Source organism: Cupressus sempervirens, chromosome 6 (genome assembly GCF_028749045.1).
Source record: "Cupressus sempervirens isolate cs-2001-9-10 chromosome 6, ASM2874904v1, whole genome shotgun sequence".
In the NCBI taxonomy this organism is placed as follows: domain Eukaryota; kingdom Viridiplantae; phylum Streptophyta; class Pinopsida; order Cupressales; family Cupressaceae; genus Cupressus; species Cupressus sempervirens.
Genome location: NC_143123.1, coordinates 116,236,182 through 116,242,144, shown reverse-complemented (window position 1 = coordinate 116,242,144; position 5,963 = coordinate 116,236,182).

The following is a 5,963-nucleotide window of genomic DNA, read 5'->3' as shown; positions in this document are numbered from 1 at the left end:
AACGTGTTAATCAAAACAACACACCTCACTGGATGAAAACAACAAGAAAACATGGACCACAAATAACGACACAAAACTTGAGAACTATGAAATGTTAGAATTATGCACTTAAGAAAAGGATCTAGGATAGGTCCTCAACATGATATCAGTTGTACACAAGGAGAAACCAAAAGTAGCAATGACTACTTCACAAACAACATATTGGTACCAAAAACAATAATTTTTTTTTGGGTTGATCCAAGATTGCTTAAGAGCCAAGATGCTCCTGCATCAAATGTACAAGTTCTAAATTTTCACTTTTCTTTTCCTTCCTTACCCTAAGAAGTTTGACCCTCTTTTATTTTCTATAAACACAGTTAAAAAAAAAAAATTCAAATAAACTTGTTTCAAACCTGGTAGTAAATTCTTTGAATGGAGAAGTTTCATCCCCTTTTCACTCATGTTCCCAAGTTGATTGTGCCATAGAGTTTTGTATGTTCTTCTAGGAGCTAGGGAAGTATAATTATTCTATTTTCACTACAAAGAACAATTTTTTACACATGCATGCCAATTAATAAAAAATGTTGATATAAAGCCAGAAATTATTGCCAAAAAACAAATTTGCTACCAAAATAGGTAGACATGCAAAGGGAAATCTTACTAAAAAAAAGTTTTAAGAAAAACTTTTGCCTACAACACAACATGAAATTAGTGAATTGAAAAAAGAAAAATTGACTTTGTTGAAAGGGCCAATGATTTGGAAACACCAAAAAATAGAAGTGGGGACTCTTATACATGTTATACCATATTGGGAAGGCCAAGATCATTGAGTTGCATCAACATAATTACTCACAAAGTGTATGTATCATAAATGAGCCAAAATAAAATCAATGGATTGATTAGCACTATGACTAACCCTTGATGTGTGCACACATGGACTATGATGTGCCAACGTATGTAAACTCCCATAAGGTGAGGAACAAATGTATAGAACCTCTAATGAGGTGAGATGTCTAAATGACTAACCTCATTTAGACATCTCACTTCATGAGTGCACATGTGGCGAGACAAAAAAATCTTCACTCAATATATTAAACACAACTAAAAATATTACAATACATCTATACGGTCTTCCTAAACACTTAAAAAAATCAAGAATAAGAAGCTCTTCAAATGTATCCTCCATGTGTCCAAGCATGTACCTATACATCCCATGTCATGCATCATGTATGCACTTAAGAAAAGAGGGTTCAATACAATGACCACTAAGCCAAACAACGAACTAGTCAACCTCAATTTCTTACTATATGTTTGTTTATACAAAATTAAGCTCACACAAAAAATCAAAGTGGTAAGGTAAAACCATGTGCTTCAAAACCACGAGTAGACAACTATTTACCTTTTTATTGTAACCTTTTCAATATTAAAATGTTCTCATTTCTAATTCACACAAAATATCACACACAACTTTACAAGTGGACCTAAATAAATATTTACTATGGCTAAATACATCTCCACAAAAACACCATAGCTAAATATTTGGTATGCCTAAAACATGCCTTCAAAAAATCACAATAAATAAATATTTATTTTACATAATTTTTTTGCAAGGCGTACAACACCAAAATAGGTGCAAGAAGTTGGTTCCACAAAAGGTCCAACAAGTGATTGTTTTTCCCAACTATTTTAAAGAAAAAAAATTAATTTTAATTTTTGAATATGTCATCTATTCTAATATCGAGATTATACCAACTAAATAGACATGTATTATAATGCTCTTTTTAAAAGCCACACTTTCAAGACCATATCATGCACATATCTAGCCACCATAATTTAACCTAAATAAAAGTATTTTCTTAATTCCTTTTGGAAATTTATGTTTATTATACTAAAGTTTGATTAGAAAACTTTTTATAATTTTTAGTAACTAATTTTTAAATTTTCTTTTGGTGCTAATTATTGCTTTTGAAAACTATTGGTGTACAAACATCATAATTTGATTTTAAATAACATTTCTTAGAATTTTTTCCATATAAGAAATTGTGTACAGATAAATGTTATATATCTTTTTATAAAATAAATTAAAAGTTACTAAAAAGTATGAACACTCAATATTTCAAGTTTGACAAATTTTATAAAAAAATTCAAAAAAAAAAAATCTAATTATAAAAATTACATAATTCAAAAAATTGACATTATGAATTTTGTTTTTTTTTTAAATCTAAGAGAAAAGTCATCAATCATATTGTCAAAACCATTATTCCTCATTCATAGGATTGTACTTGCAAGACCAAGGCTAATGGTTGGCCAAGCCTTGAAACATAGGCAAAGGCACTTGCTTCAAAATTTAAATTTTATGAAATGTGTACCCACTTGAAAATGCATACCCATTCTAGGAAGGAGTGAGAATATTATGCAATTAGAAATACATGTAGTCAAAAGTAAGTACATGTTTTTGAGTGAAATGGGTATCCAATCTATACATTTTTTTTTGAAATGGGTATATGATTTAAAAACTAGATTTGACACCATTTTGGCAAAGTATAAATGTTGATTTGAGAGTCTAAATCTAAATGTGTACCCTTTTTAATGAAATGCATACCTATTTATTTTGGCCCAACTTCTTGTGATTACCCCACTCTTTTTTTAAAAGTTATTGATGCCCTTCTATAAATATACTCCTAGAAAAGGATGATTTGATTTCCTCAACATCTCCCTACAATACAAAGGTTTAGTGCTCAATGGAATCTTCAAAATCATTCTTTCATCTTGATTAATTTCCTTCCATCTATTTGGAAATAACCATTGGAACCTAAATTAGCAATAAAAATTAAATGTAAAGTCCATTACATAAATTTTAATGTAAAGTCCATTACATAAATTTTAATGTGACTTTTTGCAAACTCGTGGAATATGAACAATCATGGGTAGTTCAACAATTTGTAACCACTCAAAGTTGTTTAAATAGGGAATAGAATGGAATGGCACAAGCATGCACCAGAGGTGAGTAAAATGTAGTTCATGTAAAATCTCTGGTTGTCGACAACCAAAAATGTTTTCTAGTATTCATTTCTTAGTTTACATGTTTTTAGTTTGGGATTTCTTGATTTATGAATATGCATGTCATCGATTTTGGGTTAATCATGTTGATTCTGGCTCAGAAATTCTTGGCTAAGATACATGTGAGTTTGTTTAATGTTAATGGGCTTTGGTTATCAATTCAAGCCAAGAATATAAAATACAGGTTCAAGTTTATTTGGAATACGATGTTTAGTCTTGGTTGTCCATTTATATGCATACATTAAAATTTTAATGGAAACAAAGTTTGTCATTGTATTGATTGAAATGATAAACTGCTTTCAAGAATCGGTGGTGGGGAATCTAAGAGGGACTTATTGATTTCTTTGATGCCAAGAATCGGTTTTAACATAAGTTTCCATTTTATTTTTATGGAACCGATCAACCTTTCTTACATGGCATGCATTGGCTATTCTTAAAGCAGATTTTAACTTGACAAAATATGATTTTAAATGCGTTTGGATTGATCTCCTTGTGCAGATTTAAATCTGCAAAGATCTAATTTTTTAGGGACTTTATTGCCTTACGGAATATGGTTTAATATGGTTTGGGTATCAGACTTTTTGAAATAGAACTAGCATATCTAAAAATTTAAATCAATTTTTTAAAAATAAGTCAAGAGGTATCTATTAATATAAATTTAGTAAATATTGTACTCAAATGAACACAAAAATTTCATGAATAAACTATTGTCTTTGTTTTTATATATTCTATGCCTTGAAATTAATATATAAAAGTTTTATTAGACTGAAAAATTCAACAAATCAAATTTAGAGAATTATTTATTTCACCATGTACAATTTTAAAAAAAAATCATATTCCATAAAAGTCATAGCAATAAAAAAAAGCATATTTTATTGAAAAATCATAGCAATAAAAATGAATCGAGACTGTTGATCTTTTTACTTCCATTTTCTCTATAGTATTCACGATTTTAATTATATTTGGTCTATTTCGATTTTATTTTTCTGACATGTAAACGAATGTCAATTTTTTTTCAAAATGGAAAATGTTTACATTGAAGATTGCTGCCACTGTAGAAAGCCTCTCGGCTTAAAAATCTGATTTTTATGGAAAGATTTTAATGGAGAACTTGATATCGATTATTTTCTGGTGCAAGAATTGATTCTATTAATCAATTATTTAGATTTAGGACTGTTTTAAGTTTCATGTTAAATGGGTTTGGTAGGAAAGCCAATTCAAATCATGACAACATCTTTTTGGTTGTTTTAAAACTAATACATGTTTGGTATTTTCTTGGCATTGAGGAATAGTGTATTGTAGAAGACTTTCGGTTGTGATAAAATTTAGGGTTGAATGGATTAAGAATATGTGATTGATATAACTTGGCGTTATGAACAATACTATGCTTGGAAGAGGGTAAAACAATTGAGAAGCCTATTAAGACTATGAATATTAACGAATATTAATATTCTAAGTTATTCTCACCTTTCGAATTGATGCAAATAACAAGATTTGGCTTAATAAATGAGATTCAATCTATGAAAATCTCAAACTAGTTAGTCAACATCTTTTCACAATCAATTTGCTAGTTCGATTCAATTCGAAAGCTCAAAGTATTTAAAGATTCAACCATATACAAATTACAAAGTTTTCAATCTCAAAAAGAGAATAATACGAGGATCAAAACAACACCAAAGCATTAACTGAATATGACTAAGAAAGTAAATATTAATTAGAATGCCAAGAAAGTAACTAACACAGGAAGAGCTTTAAAATTTAAACATACAAAAGATATACCACCAAAAAAAAGGATCAAAATATCAAAAATAATTTCTAATTTCTAAGATCAATCAGAGTAGGCTTTATTTCCGCTTTACACTTAATGATTCGTTTCCCATCGATTCATTTTCTCCTCCTAATTGGTCTTCTTAGGTCCACTAATACTACAAACATGAACTCTTTCATTTTGTCCATATTGAGTGTCAACATTCCACTATATTTAATATTCTTTTATAGAAAGTTTTTGATTTTTCGTCGGTTGATTTTCCTATTCAAAACATTTGGTTGGCTTTTTAACTACCTCTATTAATAAAGTATATAAGTTGATAAGCCTTTAGGAAATTAGTTAAGATGCAAAATGAATACTATCATTAAACTCAAAGGACCTCCACTATAACTGGCTTTCGATGAGCCTATATCCAAGCAACTCTTGCATTTAGTCCTCCTCAAAACACATCATCTGATTACAAGAGCAGTCAATAGGATTCTCGGAAAGGCATTTATCACTAACTTTGATTGGTATAGAGTAAAGTGATATCACTTCAATGTTTGTGGCAATGTGTTGCCTAGTTGATACAGATACAAAAGGAATTCTTAGATTATGCAAGAGGTTGTTTAAATTTGATTATTTAGGGAACTTGGAAAAGGTGATGACAAATATCTGTAATGACTTATACATATGTTGGCCTAGTCATTACAATATTCCTTCACACAATAGACAACTTGTTTCGGGGGAATGCACCAAGTTGTGGTGCCAAAAAGATGACACCTTATCTTTTCTTTAAAATATCCAATAGTGCGTACACACTATAGTGTGTACGTGCTATGGCTTGGGCATAGGCTTGTTGAGCACTATGGGAAAATAGATTTCTCAATAGCACGTGAGTGCAATAGCGTGCACACGCTATGGAAAAATGGAATTCTCAATAGCGCGTGCACGCTATAGCGTGTACGTGCTATTTGAAATCACATACAAAAATACAAACCCCTACTCTCTCTCTCTCTCTCTCTCTCTCCCCCCCCTCTCTCTCCCTCCACCTCCTCTCTCATTTTCTCCCTGCCTCTCTCCCTACCCCATCCTCTCTCTTTGCATCCTATCCCGTACTCTCTCTCTCTCTATCATCCACTACTCTCTCTCTCTCTCTCTCTCTCTCTCTATATAT